Source organism: Acanthopagrus latus, chromosome 9 (genome assembly GCF_904848185.1).
Source record: "Acanthopagrus latus isolate v.2019 chromosome 9, fAcaLat1.1, whole genome shotgun sequence".
Taxonomy (NCBI): domain Eukaryota; kingdom Metazoa; phylum Chordata; class Actinopteri; order Spariformes; family Sparidae; genus Acanthopagrus; species Acanthopagrus latus.
The window spans coordinates 20,045,305-20,059,070 of record NC_051047.1 but is presented as its reverse complement, the minus strand read 5'-3'; the positions used below and the strand labels follow the sequence as shown (position 1 = coordinate 20,059,070).

The 13,766-nt window shown below is 42.7% G+C and overlaps 1 long non-coding RNA gene across 6 annotated transcripts in view; it reads right to left on the bottom strand.

The window, feature by feature from the left end:
• Positions 1-562: 562 nt before the first annotated feature.
• LOC119026270 overlaps positions 563-13,766 on the bottom strand; it is a 112,311-nt gene continuing 99,107 nt past the window's right edge. For 3 of the 6 annotated variants that reach the window (XR_005077093.1, XR_005077089.1, XR_005077092.1), the window contains 7 exons: positions 8,786-8,937; positions 6,097-6,147; positions 4,322-4,494; positions 2,321-2,402; positions 1,950-2,082; positions 1,595-1,642; positions 563-1,244 (listed from right to left, as the gene is read on the bottom strand). This is a non-coding gene — a long non-coding RNA (uncharacterized LOC119026270). Of the gene's footprint in view, positions 1,245-1,594; positions 1,643-1,949; positions 2,083-2,320; positions 2,403-4,321; positions 4,538-6,096; positions 6,148-8,785; positions 8,938-13,766 lie in introns of all 6 variants that reach the window. The other 3 variants (XR_005077091.1, XR_005077094.1, XR_005077090.1) reach the window with 3 other exon arrangements.

The following is a 13,766-nucleotide window of genomic DNA, read 5'->3' as shown; positions in this document are numbered from 1 at the left end:
CAATATCCGACTTTTAACAAAAGCCTGATACACACCAGGAGAGAGTGGGAAAGGAGAAGGAGGAGATAAATGGGTGAGGGGAGGGAGGCGGTCAGAGGGGCAAGGATAATGAGGTCAAAACCATCGTCATTAAGCCAATCGGAAAGATTGATGCAGGGGTCGGTGGCCTTGCTGACTAAAATGAGGCAATCAGAGATCTGGATATTAAATGTTCCTTTTGGGCACTGTATGAGATTGTGCCTGGGGTCATTTGGGTTCTAATTTACAGTTGAGCTCCATAGTTTTTAAGTTGTAAATCCTGTCACACTGTCCAAGTGTTGCACAACCACAAATCTCAGGTTATTCATCTTTTTTAATCTACATTATTTGGACTCTTACTGGCCAGAAGAAATATGTACATGTACATGTGGTGGAAGCAACTAACTGGCAAGTGTTCAAAACCAACCCAAAGATGAAACGGGTTGAGCCAATGACTAGTGGCATCATGTAAAGAGAGAAAAGTCCAAGTCAGGGGGTGTTCATGGCAACTGGAAGGGTCATACCAGACTTTATCTTCAAAGATAGGGGTTCACATCCTGTTTGTGACAAAGAATCACAAGTGATTTGACTTTAATTTACGTCATTACATAAAAGGTGCTGTACTTAAGTTGAATCGCTTGCGTAATGGGACAAGAGTTATGTCACTTTACCTAATAACCGTTGCAAACTCAGCGCTATTTTAACCCAAACTGTCATCTTTTCCTAAACTGAAGTAGTTTTTCCTGCCCAAACCTAATCAGGTGGGGATTTTTTCTGTGAGTAAACCTGACCAAACCACAAGCACTTGACAATGTTGGTAGCAAGTCATAACATGCCACAGGTTGGGGGTGAGAACTTGTTGTCTATTTTACCATCATTTCAAAAAGAATATCAGGTGGTATTATGGAAGACATAAAAAAAGAAGTGAGAAATGCACCCATTTTCTCAGAAGCTCCAACTTCCTATTAAAAATACTTAATCCTGTTACAATTTGTAGGGTGGTATTGTGAACTCGAAAGTGGACACTGAGGCAGGCGAAGGGTTTAGAGTAGTTTATTTGTTTGCTCAGGTTGTAGATGGTGGCTCAGGCTCAGGCGAGAGGCACAGCAGGTGGTGTAGCTGGAGCTCACGGCACCGGAAGATAGAGGCTGAGGTGGAGACACAGGTGAGCGAGAGTCGGGTGAATCCACAGAGGAGGAGGGTGGAGCTGGGAGGTCGTACCGGCTCTGGGAACGATGAGGAGAGTCCAACAATTAGTCATGAGATTCAACAGAGAGCCACAAGAGCAAAAAGTCACTAGTAGCAGCACGAGTTGTTTAGCCATAAACATCAAGGCGACAAGTGGAAACAGTCTGGCAGCCAGTGGAGAGGCGACAGGAGTGTTAAAGCTGCCGCTGACTCAGATAGGCTGCAGGTGTGAGAGACGCAGGAACTCCAGCCAACCAGGGAAGCCACGCCCAGCCTCTTTCGTTTCACCACCATCACATGACCGGCGTGTGGAGTGAATGATGGGGACGGTGGCGGCTGAACGTGGCCACAACACGCCGCCCGTCACCACTAAACTCTGTCAACTTACTTGTCTTCAGATGTGAATTCTAGTCACAGTGTCCCTGCAGAGGAGGACCTGAATGAGAAAAAAGACTTTATTAGAAAACTTGCCTTAAAACTGAACCCCCAGATCTTGGTTTCATTATAAATGATAATTATTATTCCAGACGTGGGCCTCGGGAGCCTGAGGACTGCTAGTTTACAATCCCTGCAGCTAATTAATTGTATTCCTCTTGTATCCCACATTTAAATCAGTCGCTACTTTTGTTAAATGGCTGGTTTGAAATGCAGCATGCCTTTTCTTTTCTCCCCCCCCCCCCCCCCCCCTCCTCTCCTGAGAGCCACTGCTTCACACAATCAACAGTGTGTGGCTTTGGACTCACCTCCTCTCTTTAAGCAAGCACTTCAGACAAGGGTCATTTCCCCCCCTAGTGTCATGAGGCTGTTATATCATCCCTTGGCCTGTGTAGGTACACTGCCAGAAGCAACTCTGCAGGAGGATAGTGCACAGCCATCCTGTGTGCAGCAGATTGGACAGTTTACTTACTTTGTCAACTGTCGGCGAGAGAGTAAATACATCCAGGGTGACCCGACGGCCACAGACTTTTCTTTTCTTTTTTTTGATACTTTAAAAATACTTTCTGATCAAAGCAACTACTGGTGTCACTATAGTAACTCTAGACCTGCTGCAGCATACAAACATGCTAAAGTCATATAAGAACACAGCGGCCTGTCAAATCTGCCAGATTCTAACCCGCTGCATCCTGAAGGACACCCGTAAGCCAGTAAACTACGGGGTGATGTATCCTGGATGGACCGGCAGGCTTTGTGTCCATCTGAAGTGAAGAGCAAACACATTTAGTCAAACAAACAATGCCAAGGCCAGGTAGTGTGTGTGTGTGTGTGTGTGTGTGTGTGTGTGTGTGTGTGTGTGTGTGTGTGTGTGTGTGTGTGTGTGTGTGTGTGTGTGCGGGGGCCCCTGTAATACTCTCCCTGCTCCAACAGGGATTCAACACAATGAATTAAGCAAACATCAGCTATATAAAACAGGCTCATTGCTGTAAATAAACATTTATCCTCCAGGCTATGGGTGAACTGAGGCTTCATGAAACACAGTTAAAGGTGAAGGTGCGTGCGATGTGATGTAGAGTCTTTATTACAGTGACTGTAACATGCTAATGTGCGTATGTTCACTCTACGGGCATGTGTATCAAGGCTGGTGTGTACACCAGAGTTAGAGTATACGCAATATGTTTATCACAGAAATGGTTGATATATTTTCCTAATTAAACCCAATTTGACCTTTTGTACACTGTGATGAGCATTAAATGTTTGATTTGTTGAAAGGGTCTGACAAACCGATCAATGTAAAGGTTGAATTTACAGTATAACTTGTCAGAGGACATAATATAGTAAGGCATCAATTCAGATTCATATAGACCATCATATATGACTTAATACAGTATGAAAACACAGAGTTTGCCATAATGTAAAATAATTTGATTGTGACACAATCAAATTGCAGAACACAATTATTAGCCAAGTTGGATGTCCAACACATTGAATGTATAGAATAAAATGAATAGGAGCAATGCTTTAAAAGATAATTAAAAAAAAAAAAAAAAAAAAAAAAGAATAAAATGTAATATAATATTCCAAATATTCAGCTGAATCCTTAACATTTCACTTTTAGGGTACACAGCCGCACAGATGTTTTTATCTTCTTTTGTTATCTTCTTGTAAATGAAAAAAAATTCAAACAGAGGAAGCAAATGATGCCATCACTGGAAAATTAGGACATTTAGAAAGATGTTATGCACACGAAACAAACCGCAATGCAATGTCTTACATTTCAAAAGGCAATGTGAGTAAATGCAGGTGTAATTTTCACTGATTTCAGGGAAAGACAGAGAGTAATGGAGAGCCGCATTTTTCTGGTAGAAGCTAAAGATGAGTTGATGTCATTTAAGTGGAAGACAATATCCAGGCAAAGCAAATAAAGGGACATGTAAACAATTGACAGGCCTTTTACCACCAGATACGCCTGCAAAATCAAATTACCATACAATAGACAATAGAAGCATCGGTTGACATCACACGTTAGATTTAGCCTCATAACTGCACACGAGTAAGAACAAACTGGAGGGAAAAGGAGGGCGTGGAGGGGTTAAAAATGCAGCAGAGTGCTCAATGTACCTCACACGTTGAAAAAGTCCATGCATGTACACGTGCAAGTGAAGAGCTGCCATATAGACAACCAGAGCACTATCGATCAAATCCACATACTGCATTATATCCATTATTTTTGAGGTGGACAATATTGACACATGGGTCTCGTGTGTGTGTGTGTGTGTGTGCACATGCTGCATCCATTCCTCCAGTCTGTAAAAAAAAAAAATCTATCTCTAAAAAAACAATCTATATGAAAAAAAAAAAAAAATCAAAAGAAAATCGTGCCATTTCATCAATTATCAGAAATGCCACATCTGAGATTGGCTGTTGTAACCTGACACTTCCCATCTCCAGGGGACAGTAATTGTCATTGTCGAGGTAAAGTGCCGATGTTCTTCAGATCCTCACCATGACAGTGGCTTTGGCTTTGACAGGTGGATGACAGGGAGGAGGAGGAGGAAGAAGAAGGGACATTGCGGTACAGGCTAGATCAGCCTTAGACCATGCAGGCCGCCCTCCCCCCTCCCCGCTCCCCAGCACACACTCGCGGACACACACACACATATATGCACATGACACATACACTGACTCGTCTCCCGCCAGCAGGCCACCCCCTAATCGAGATGGAAGAGCAGTGTGGCAGATCGAAATGCCTGCAGATGACAAGGTGGGAATGGATTGGCTCCCCTGCCCTTGTCATGTTGCTCCATCTGCACCAAACGGAGAGGAAGACAGATGGATTCCAATGGCAGAAGGCTGGGTGGGACAGGCAGACAGGTAGAAGACAGACAGAGATGAACTGAAATGACAGAATGAAAATTAAAAGCTGTAGGAAAATTGCTATTTTTTTGCATAAAGATCTTGCTCGAGGTTTATTTTGTCACGTTCCTTGGTGTTTCACATACAAGCAAGTAGGTACCCTTCATCATCTGTAAGAGATGCACCAGGCTTTACACTTAGTCCAATGTGATATAGAACGATCAGACAAACAACTAAACCTGATCTAGTGGAGAGAGCAACAAACTCCAAACGGGGTTAGGGTTGAGTGGAGGGTCTCATGCTAGACTTTCAACCAGGAGACTGGGGTTCTCTTCCAGTGGGAAACCAAGAATGAATAATGTTTCCCTACACCTAACCAAGTAGGTTTTGTGCCTAAACCTACCCAAAATGCTTTTTTATTACGACCACTTGTTAAAAAAAACAATTGAGGGTGAAGGAATGAGCCCTTATGGCTTGCTGAACCTAACTGAAGTAAGCAAAATACAGTTAGTACCTCAAGTATCTCAAAGGCTAGATACATGAGAAGGCTTGAAGGATGGGGACTCACGGGGGTTGGGACAACAAATGCCTGGTAAAGTGCCCCACCTCTGAATAAGAGCAGCGCACATGCCGGTACCCTCAGCTTTTCAATGAGAAGTATCCAGAACTGTGTCCTACCCAGTGGACGGAGCCGAACAAGGCTACCCCACCTTAAGTGCATTAAGCTACTTTAATTACGTATCGGCTCTCCAGATGACCAGCACTCCTTAAATGCCTGAGGGTAATATCTTTAACACGCAATAGCGGCAGGCTAGCACACAGCGGACAGTGGACCTTGGATTCCTGGAAGTGAATTAACAGTGAATATATCACTGCGAAGGCCACTCCTATCTAAAGTGCTGCAGGTGCTGGAAGGCATACTTACTGCGGGGGTTACCTTATATCTACCTACACAGATTGTGCTGGTGTTCCTTTTCTATCCCTGGCAGTCTTTTACAGGTCAGTGATCTCCCATTACTGCTAGGAGATCTGAACCATGTTTCCTAACAATCCTTTTCCGTCTCTAGCTGGGCTCCAGCACCAGATAAGGCCATGATATAAGACGTTCCCATGAGGGGAATAGCACTGTTCTTCACCCTGGTAGCAGAGATCATTCATAGTCAGAGGGTTTCCTCCAGTTCAAACGATCCACTGATCAAAAAGACGCACCGCCTATTTCTAAGCAATTGCATCTGCAAATCATGTCGTGAGCGAGGCAGAGGTTGAAGAAAACAGAGTTATCTAAGGATTTTTATTGAATTAATTCTAAATAAACTGCACGACCCAAAGTTTTGAGGAGTATGGGAGTTGTCACTCACTCATGCAAGTCTTATCACCACTGGCAGCTCAGTTAAATTAAAGGTCTACTGTTTTAATTAGTTTAAGGATTCTGTGGAAAATGCCACAGTGCTTGTGAATCAACCTTTATGGGCTGATATTCAGTGGGCTGTTGCACTGGTGTGTTTTTCCTAAGGTGATGTGGTGGCAAATGCTGAGAGGCAGGTTAATGTCGTTTCCCCTCCCTGGGGGATTAATCACCTGGTCTCATAACCACAGTACCTGCCAACATAATCATCCTGGAGAGATAGGGAGACTCTGCCAACAGCAAACCTGGGAGACAGCAGACGAAACACAGAGAGAGCGGAGGAAAGAGAAATTAGCCAAATGCATTTTGTCATACTACCACTAAATATTTTTATCGCTGGCTGCTGCTCAGTTTGTGTGTGTGTGTGTGTGTGTGTGTGTGTGTGTGTGTGTGTGTGTGTGTGCCTGTCGCTATCTATTCCTGTCTTGTCTCAGCAAAGATGGTTCAATTATTCCTTTTCACCTATTTAGAACCAGTAAAGAGGCAGATACTAAAACACTGTTGCTGCTGCTGCTGTTAGGAATGGAGAAATTGTGGTTTCTGCTCAATATTGAGACGCATTGGAAATTTCACTTAGACCACAGGAAAAGGTGTTTTGTGTCTTGTTATGAGATTGCCCCCAAAAAAGCGCAAAGGTATTGCTTTCATAGCCCCAATGTATTTTCCATCTGTCTGGTTACTTGCCAGTGAGACATGCTGCGGGGCTCTCTTGCAATTGCACATATGAGATGGCCGTCAGAGAGAGAGAAAGAAAGAAAGAAAGAAAGAAAGAAAGAAAGAAAGAAAGAAAGAAAGAAAGAAAGAAAGAAAGAAAGAATGCAAAATGTATGAAGCTGTTCTAAAACAACATGTCAACTCCAGATCGAAGCAATCCCATTTGTTCCTGTTAGCTTGGCGTCTCCCATCGACATCTGCTGATGAGAGTTTGTCTTGGAAGACGTCCTTCATTTCACCTCCCAAGGTCTCTGCCGGTACTCCCTCCCCTCTCCTCCCCCTTTACACTCCTTTCCCTGCGTTGAGATCATAAATTGCTGAATATAAAGCCTTGTTTCCAGTCCGTTAGACGCGCCAGCCTATGCCAAGGGCCTTCACATCCCCTTTTGCACCTCTGAAGGCACTTAGGTGGAAAAATCTGCCTCTCTCACCGTACACCCTCGTCTCTGATATGCGCATGCATCACTCGAGCAGCAACTCGCGCCCCGGCTCGAGCCACATCCCCCCACAAGGCCACATCGTAGCATTGCCATTTATTGTAAGGGGGACACTTGGTTAGAAAACCATAGATTAATAAATGGCTTATCCAAAAGACAATATATATCTTTCCTGACAATTTGTCCTGTAATGGCCCAGTGTCCGAGATGTTCCCTTATTGATGCCCATGCAGAATCTGCTGAACTGACCGAATATTATAAATGGGAACTATTAAGCGAAAGTCACCGTGTGGATGTTACTGAGGCAATTAAAACTTTAAATTGAATAAATGAGATAGCAACGCTATTTTGAGAGTTAGTTGGACCATCATTTCCCAGGTTTTGTTTTCCTTCAGCTGTAAGTTTTTAATTAGCAAACTTGCAGCTCGCATATTTCACAGCAAACTCTATAACTGTAATGATCCTGCACTGTCGTCTGTGCGTCTGTGGACTGCATGGCGGTTCTTCTGAGATGTTTCTGTAGCTTTTTTCTTGCCCTGGTACGCACAGCTTTTATATATTTTCTTTTGTTCGTCTTCTCCCAGCAAGATTTGGGCCAAACAATCTGTTTAATTGAAGCTCAAGCATGATACACTGTGAACATTTTAGAGGAGTTTACAATTGTGCATGATCGAAGGTCAAAGGTGGATTAGGTCTCAGTGGCTTAGCAGGTAGACTGGGTCATCCATGAATCACAGGGTTGGCAGCTCAATTGGCTACTGTCTAGATGCTGAAGTGCCATTGAACGAAACACTTCATGCTGATGGGACTCTAACCCTGGTGTTTCGCTGGGGGTTGGTGCCATACATTGTGGATCAGGCAGTCTTGTTTGCTTGATATGTGTTCTCATTGTCCTGAGTTGACGTATTACCAAACTGGAAATCCAAACCAGATCTTTTCCTAAACCTAACCAAGTTGTAGTAACTAATGAATGCTATTTTAAATATCTGTAAACCAATACATTCACTTAGTTTAAAAGTAAAAATCTTAAAACATCTAATCACAGATGGGAGACTAACTCCAGTCGTGTGCAAGGAAGTCCTATAAAAGATCCCTTCATTCAGCATGACTTGCTGTGAAAACAGGCTTTGTCCATTGTCATACTTTATCACCTGACTTCCCAAAGGCTTTCCAGCAGAATAAGTCTCCCATAACAACCCAAACGATCTTAAATGGCAGATTATCACTTTCCTGACAGGCTGAAAAATGCACAAATCAATGAGAAATGACTTGCACATAGATGTTTGAATGCAGCTTTGAAGAAGTTAAGTCCCAGCTTGGTAAACCCCCAAATGTTAGGATCATTTATTTTAGCTATTTCACTCTCTTCTCAGGATTGTGGGTGTAGGCAGGCGCTCCTTTTAGATCTGTTTACATCTGCCAGTGCAGAACTGCTTACACCTTTATTCTGCAAGTATAGAATTAAGTCACAACCGCAAATTGACAGCGAAGCTCTCCACAGCTTCAACCAAAGAAGACATCTCATCAGCAAGGATAAATGAAAACACCTTGGTGAGTGTGCACGGCCTCCTTTTTTTTATTTTCAATGAACCTGTGATCCGGGCATGCAAGCATTATGTTTGGTACTCATGCTGGTCGTACTGTAAATATAAAGGACATTTGGTTTTACTGAGGCAGTTTACCGCAGTGGTTGAGTCAGTTGTTTGGGTTAATGTAGAAACTGTAAACATACCCATTTGCAGATCATCGTCGATCAGGCCTGAAGTGATGGGCGCAATGGATGGGTGCCTTTCTTCCGATGTGGCCCTACTTAACACTAGCCATGTGTTTTCACGCGTCTGAGCTTACCAGTGGGACAGACACTCTGTCATTTGAGCCTAATCTCTATGCACAGACATAAAACAGAGAGAGGGACAGTGGAGTTATTTACTGGGAATTGTCACAACTCAGCGATCAAACCACATGTGGCATGACCTCTATAAACGAATCACTGCACTCATAGCACATACACACAACAAAGGGACCCTGCATGAGTGTGTGTGCGCTGGTGTGTGCAGATGCCTGTTTTAATGATAGTCCTTACAGGTCTGTGACAAAGAGTCTCCAACAAACCACTGCTCCCCGCTGAGCTGACAAACAACTGAATTGTTGTCAGGCCGTCACTGTGAGACAATTTCAGTGCCAAATAAACAGTTATGATTCTCACCTTGTGAAGGCAATTGAGGTATTCCAGGTTTTGTCAGAGGCATTTTAGCAAAAACTGGTGGCCTTGGTATCAGCCGGACAGACCAACCAAGCCAAACGCTGAGGTGGACTCTCAGTCATTAGTAAACGAAGATTACTCGACCATACAACGCAAAATAGAAAGATTTTTGTTTCATCAATCTTCAGTATTACCTTACGACAGAATATGAATATTGAGATAGAGAGAAGAGAGTCTATTTAAAAAGGTTAGAAGCTAAATGGACCAGATGGCATTTGTTTCATGTATTCATTTTTCACCAGAAGGCCATAAATGACATAAAAAACAGACGTCCATCTCCAGTGCACTTTGTTTCAGTCTTGACCTCAACCTCTCTACCTCATGAAATATTGTTTTCTACAATACACTTTCATTTTTATTTTTATTTCTATTTTTTTAACCTTTCAAAACAAAATATTGTTATCTGCTAGCCTCTACACCCTAGGGTAACTATGAACAGTGTTTTGCTGCATAGGTATGATGTTTATACGTATCTGTGCAGAATCATAAGATTCCATATGTATGTTTTCCTAAACTTAAACCTAATCAGGTTGTGTTGTGCCGAAACCCAACCGGGTAGTTTTTGGGCCTAAACCTTTCGCTCACCTCTCCCAGCTGCCTCCGTTCACCTGACATGGGCATTTCTTCATGTGCTCTCTCTCCATTTAATTAACCAGATTCTGCCAGTCATGTCTCTGCTGTCAAACCTAAAACCTCTGTCCTCTCTGATGTCAGCTGTCATTTCAGGCATTCATGCGACCCTCCTCCACCCCATCCTCCTCCAGCTCTTCATCCAGCGGAGACGTTCTACTCACCAGAATCAACTCCCCCATCGTCAGATCTCCAAGATCCTTTGTCCTCTATCACCACCACTGGTGTATAGACTCCATCAGGGGGTTTCCTATTCTACTCTTAGCATCACCACCTCCCCAAATATTACTTGATCATAATAGAGTCCAGCTATTGTACGCATGATTGAAGTAGTGTTGTGCCTAAACCTAACCAAGCAGTTTATGTGCCTAAACCCTAACCAAGGCATTTAAGCTGTAAAGATAACCAAGAAGTTTAAGGTATAAAGCTAACCAATGTTTAACATTGACATTAGATGGGTTGGTAGAGAATCATCGTCTGAGGCCTTAGGCCACTGACCTAGCTACTTTATTTAATGTACTGGGAGTGAGAAAGTGTTGGCATGTACAGCAAGTGCAGTTCACTTTTAAATCACTGAGTATGAAGTATTATACAATTGCAATCCTGTAGAGGTGGCTGATTCATCCCAAATCTCAGCGAACACTTCTGCTTACCATAATCTTGTAAGATTATGCATACAGAATGTCGTTAAATCATGTACTCCCTTAAAGTTTGTCTTCTCATGTGCCTCGCGCTTAGAATATTCTGTACCGGCGGTATCAGTGCTTTTTGGAGAATGATCAAACTCTTCCAGACTATCAAAACAGCAACTCCAGAGGCTTTACAGAATTTTTTACATCTTATAAAGCCGATAGACATCTGTTTTTTCTTGCCAAGACAGATGTCTGCAGGTTTTCCAAACAAGAGCGGCAGGTGAAAAACAAATGTTGTGTACCAGGCCTCGTTTAACCTGGGTAAAAAGGCTCATCAACCGCTGCCTTTAGGCTGTTTATATCTCCTCGACGTTTGGCGGCGGTGTGTCTTCAGTGCTGCCGCAGCTCTTTTGATAGTTTGATGTGTTGTTTTGTCTGGGTAAGTTGTCATGCCCTCTACTTGAACCCTCGGTAATGTCAGCTGGAGAAGGCAGTTTGTTGAGGGATTTTTTTTTTTTTTTTTTAACCTTTTCGTGTGAGATGCAAATAACTCTCGGTGGGATTTTTCTAGATAGAAATGTGGAGTAAAAAAAGTGTAACTTAAATGTATGTGCATGTAAAGCTAAGGTGACCTTCCCAGACTTATTATGTTTATACTGATCTACGTCAATGCAATGTCCTGAACGACCTCCAGTAATAAGGTAATTAGGGTTTATTTTTTTCGCAAAAAAATATAGCAACACCTTACGATCAAGTCTGCACTCCGCTGCTTAGTCATCAGATCGTTCCTTCCTCTCATTAAAGGATGAAATGCCCTGCCATGCCTTGCTTTGCGACTTTAAACGTTGAGGCTGTTTCATTTGCAATCCCCCAGGAATGACTCATTTCCTATCAACGTTAGCCCCACTGCCGGCATAAACCCCCGCTCAGAGTCTATTAAAGTCATGTAGGACACAGGTAATTTAATTCATAAGCCAAGATTACATCGGAGTTGTAATGGCCTAATGATGAAGCATGATGTTTGAGTTTCGGTTAATAGGATTGCCTAATAGATGACAGGGACCGGGCTATTATCAGCTACCGGGGAGCACAACATACACTGAGCATCACATTTTGCCAAGAATCTTTCGCTCTCTCCCGCTGCCAGAACGGAACCAGTTGCAGGATGTTCTGCCCTTGACATTCAAAACTCTGTTGTAAGTTATAAACATCCTGTTTTTTCATCTTTATTATTCCAGGGACAGTTGGAAGAAGTGCTGTGCTTCTTTCCCAAAACACTGGCTGCGATATATGCACTGGAAGCTGCACATTATACCATAATTAAATATATTCTGATGCCTGAAAAGCTTTTGTAAAACACTTGTGGGCCTCGTCAACTCAGTCTACACCTGAAAGTGTTTTTAAAAATATGTTTTTGCAAAAACCCCAGCAAGATATAAACTTAACCTTTTGCCCTTTGTTGCAACTTTTTCTTTTCCTTGGGTTACATTTTTAAATGTAACTCCACTCTGCTTATGCCCTTTTAAGTTTTAGTCACTAAAACCACCTAGTGAGGCTCAGAGAAACATCACGGGTTGGCTTAAAACACCATCAACACAGCTGGGGGTGTCCTGAGATATTAAAAAACACCAAATTTTGTCACCGCAAACATGGCTGGAAGATGTCACCTCAGAAATATCCACTGATGTTGCATTTACAAATGTTGGCAAGCAGTGGTCCCTTGTCACACATATCCAGTGGTTTGATTGTTACATAGTACACCTTTTGCACACTACAGGGTCGACAGTTGCTGGGAGAAGCGCAAAGGCCGACAAAAGGTACAAATGAAACCAAGTCTTGAACTTAGGCTTGGACATGAAAAACAAGTAACATACATGTTACGTGAACGGAATATAACACTTTTTGAGGGGTAATGTCAGTATGGTAAGGATAAAGTAGAACATCAGGTTGCCTACGTTTCATCCTGGTGAGTGGGCCGGCTCAGCTAAAGCGTAATTTTTTTTTTCCTGGAGGTGTTCAGGAAATGAAGAGCGTGCCTCAACAAACCCCTGAGGCCGAGGACTCAAATTGCGGTCCTCCATTTACAAGACCTCCAGGCCACAGAAGAGTATCTGGGCGTCTTGTTGAGATGCATCCTTCCCATTTTGATCACAGAACAGCGTTTCAAACAAACGCTTATTCTGAGAATCAGTGGGATTCTGGTTCAGCCCAAAAAAACAGAGAGTTGACTGTGATTGACAGATTACATGTTGTCCTCTTGTTCTCTTCTCTTGCTTTTGTTTCCTCTCTATTTCTGTCTTTTTATTCCTTCATCCTTCAGTGTAGACAGGTAAAGTTGTTTTAGGCTGAGAAACTAGAGCTTAGATAACCCTGTATTTCCACCCCGGAGGTGTAGGAAGAGAGGTGCTGACACGCAGATTAATAACCCTCCCTCTCTCTCTTTTTCTCTCGCCCTCGCTCTTTCTCTTTCTCTCACTCGGCTGGCTGCATTTCAGCAGCTTCCTCTCCTATTTGTCAAACATATGAATAATAATTACATGCGGTGCTAATTCATTGTTTCTCTCTACCAGTATTCTTTGGAATTCATGCATACTTAAACCGCTATTATTCTGATATGGGTCATTTCATGGCAACAATAGGCTCTGCTATTTCCAGGTCTGTGGTTGCCTCCTTTGGTCTCCTTGGACGTTTCATTGCCTGCAGGATCCGTGGATCCATTTCATTGTACAGCATCAGCACATGGCTTTGCAGAAATATGCATTTTTCATATCCCCGAGAAAGGACAGTGTTGTAGGGGAAGGCAATACATAGCATTATCAATTCAAAAATGACCGAATGGCAATTTATGTTTAAACGGTGTTGCTGCGATGAGCGATTAAATGGCATAGATGGTCATTTTAACAGCATTTTATAGCATAGAAAGAATAACACTTCATGTACTGTATTACAATTAATAACTGTCTCAATGTAATCATCTTGATTGTTTACTCGTGAAAACAAAGTAACACATGGATAATCATATGCTTTACCAACCGTCCCACCAGAAATACATTTCCTGCTCGTACATTCCCAATGGTAATTCGGCTTTAATTGCGTCAATTTTCATCCAATGTATAATTGACTTTTAAGCTTGGACCCCACATTATCCCCGAAGTTTACGGTATGATAAACAACATTTAGTGTCTAGA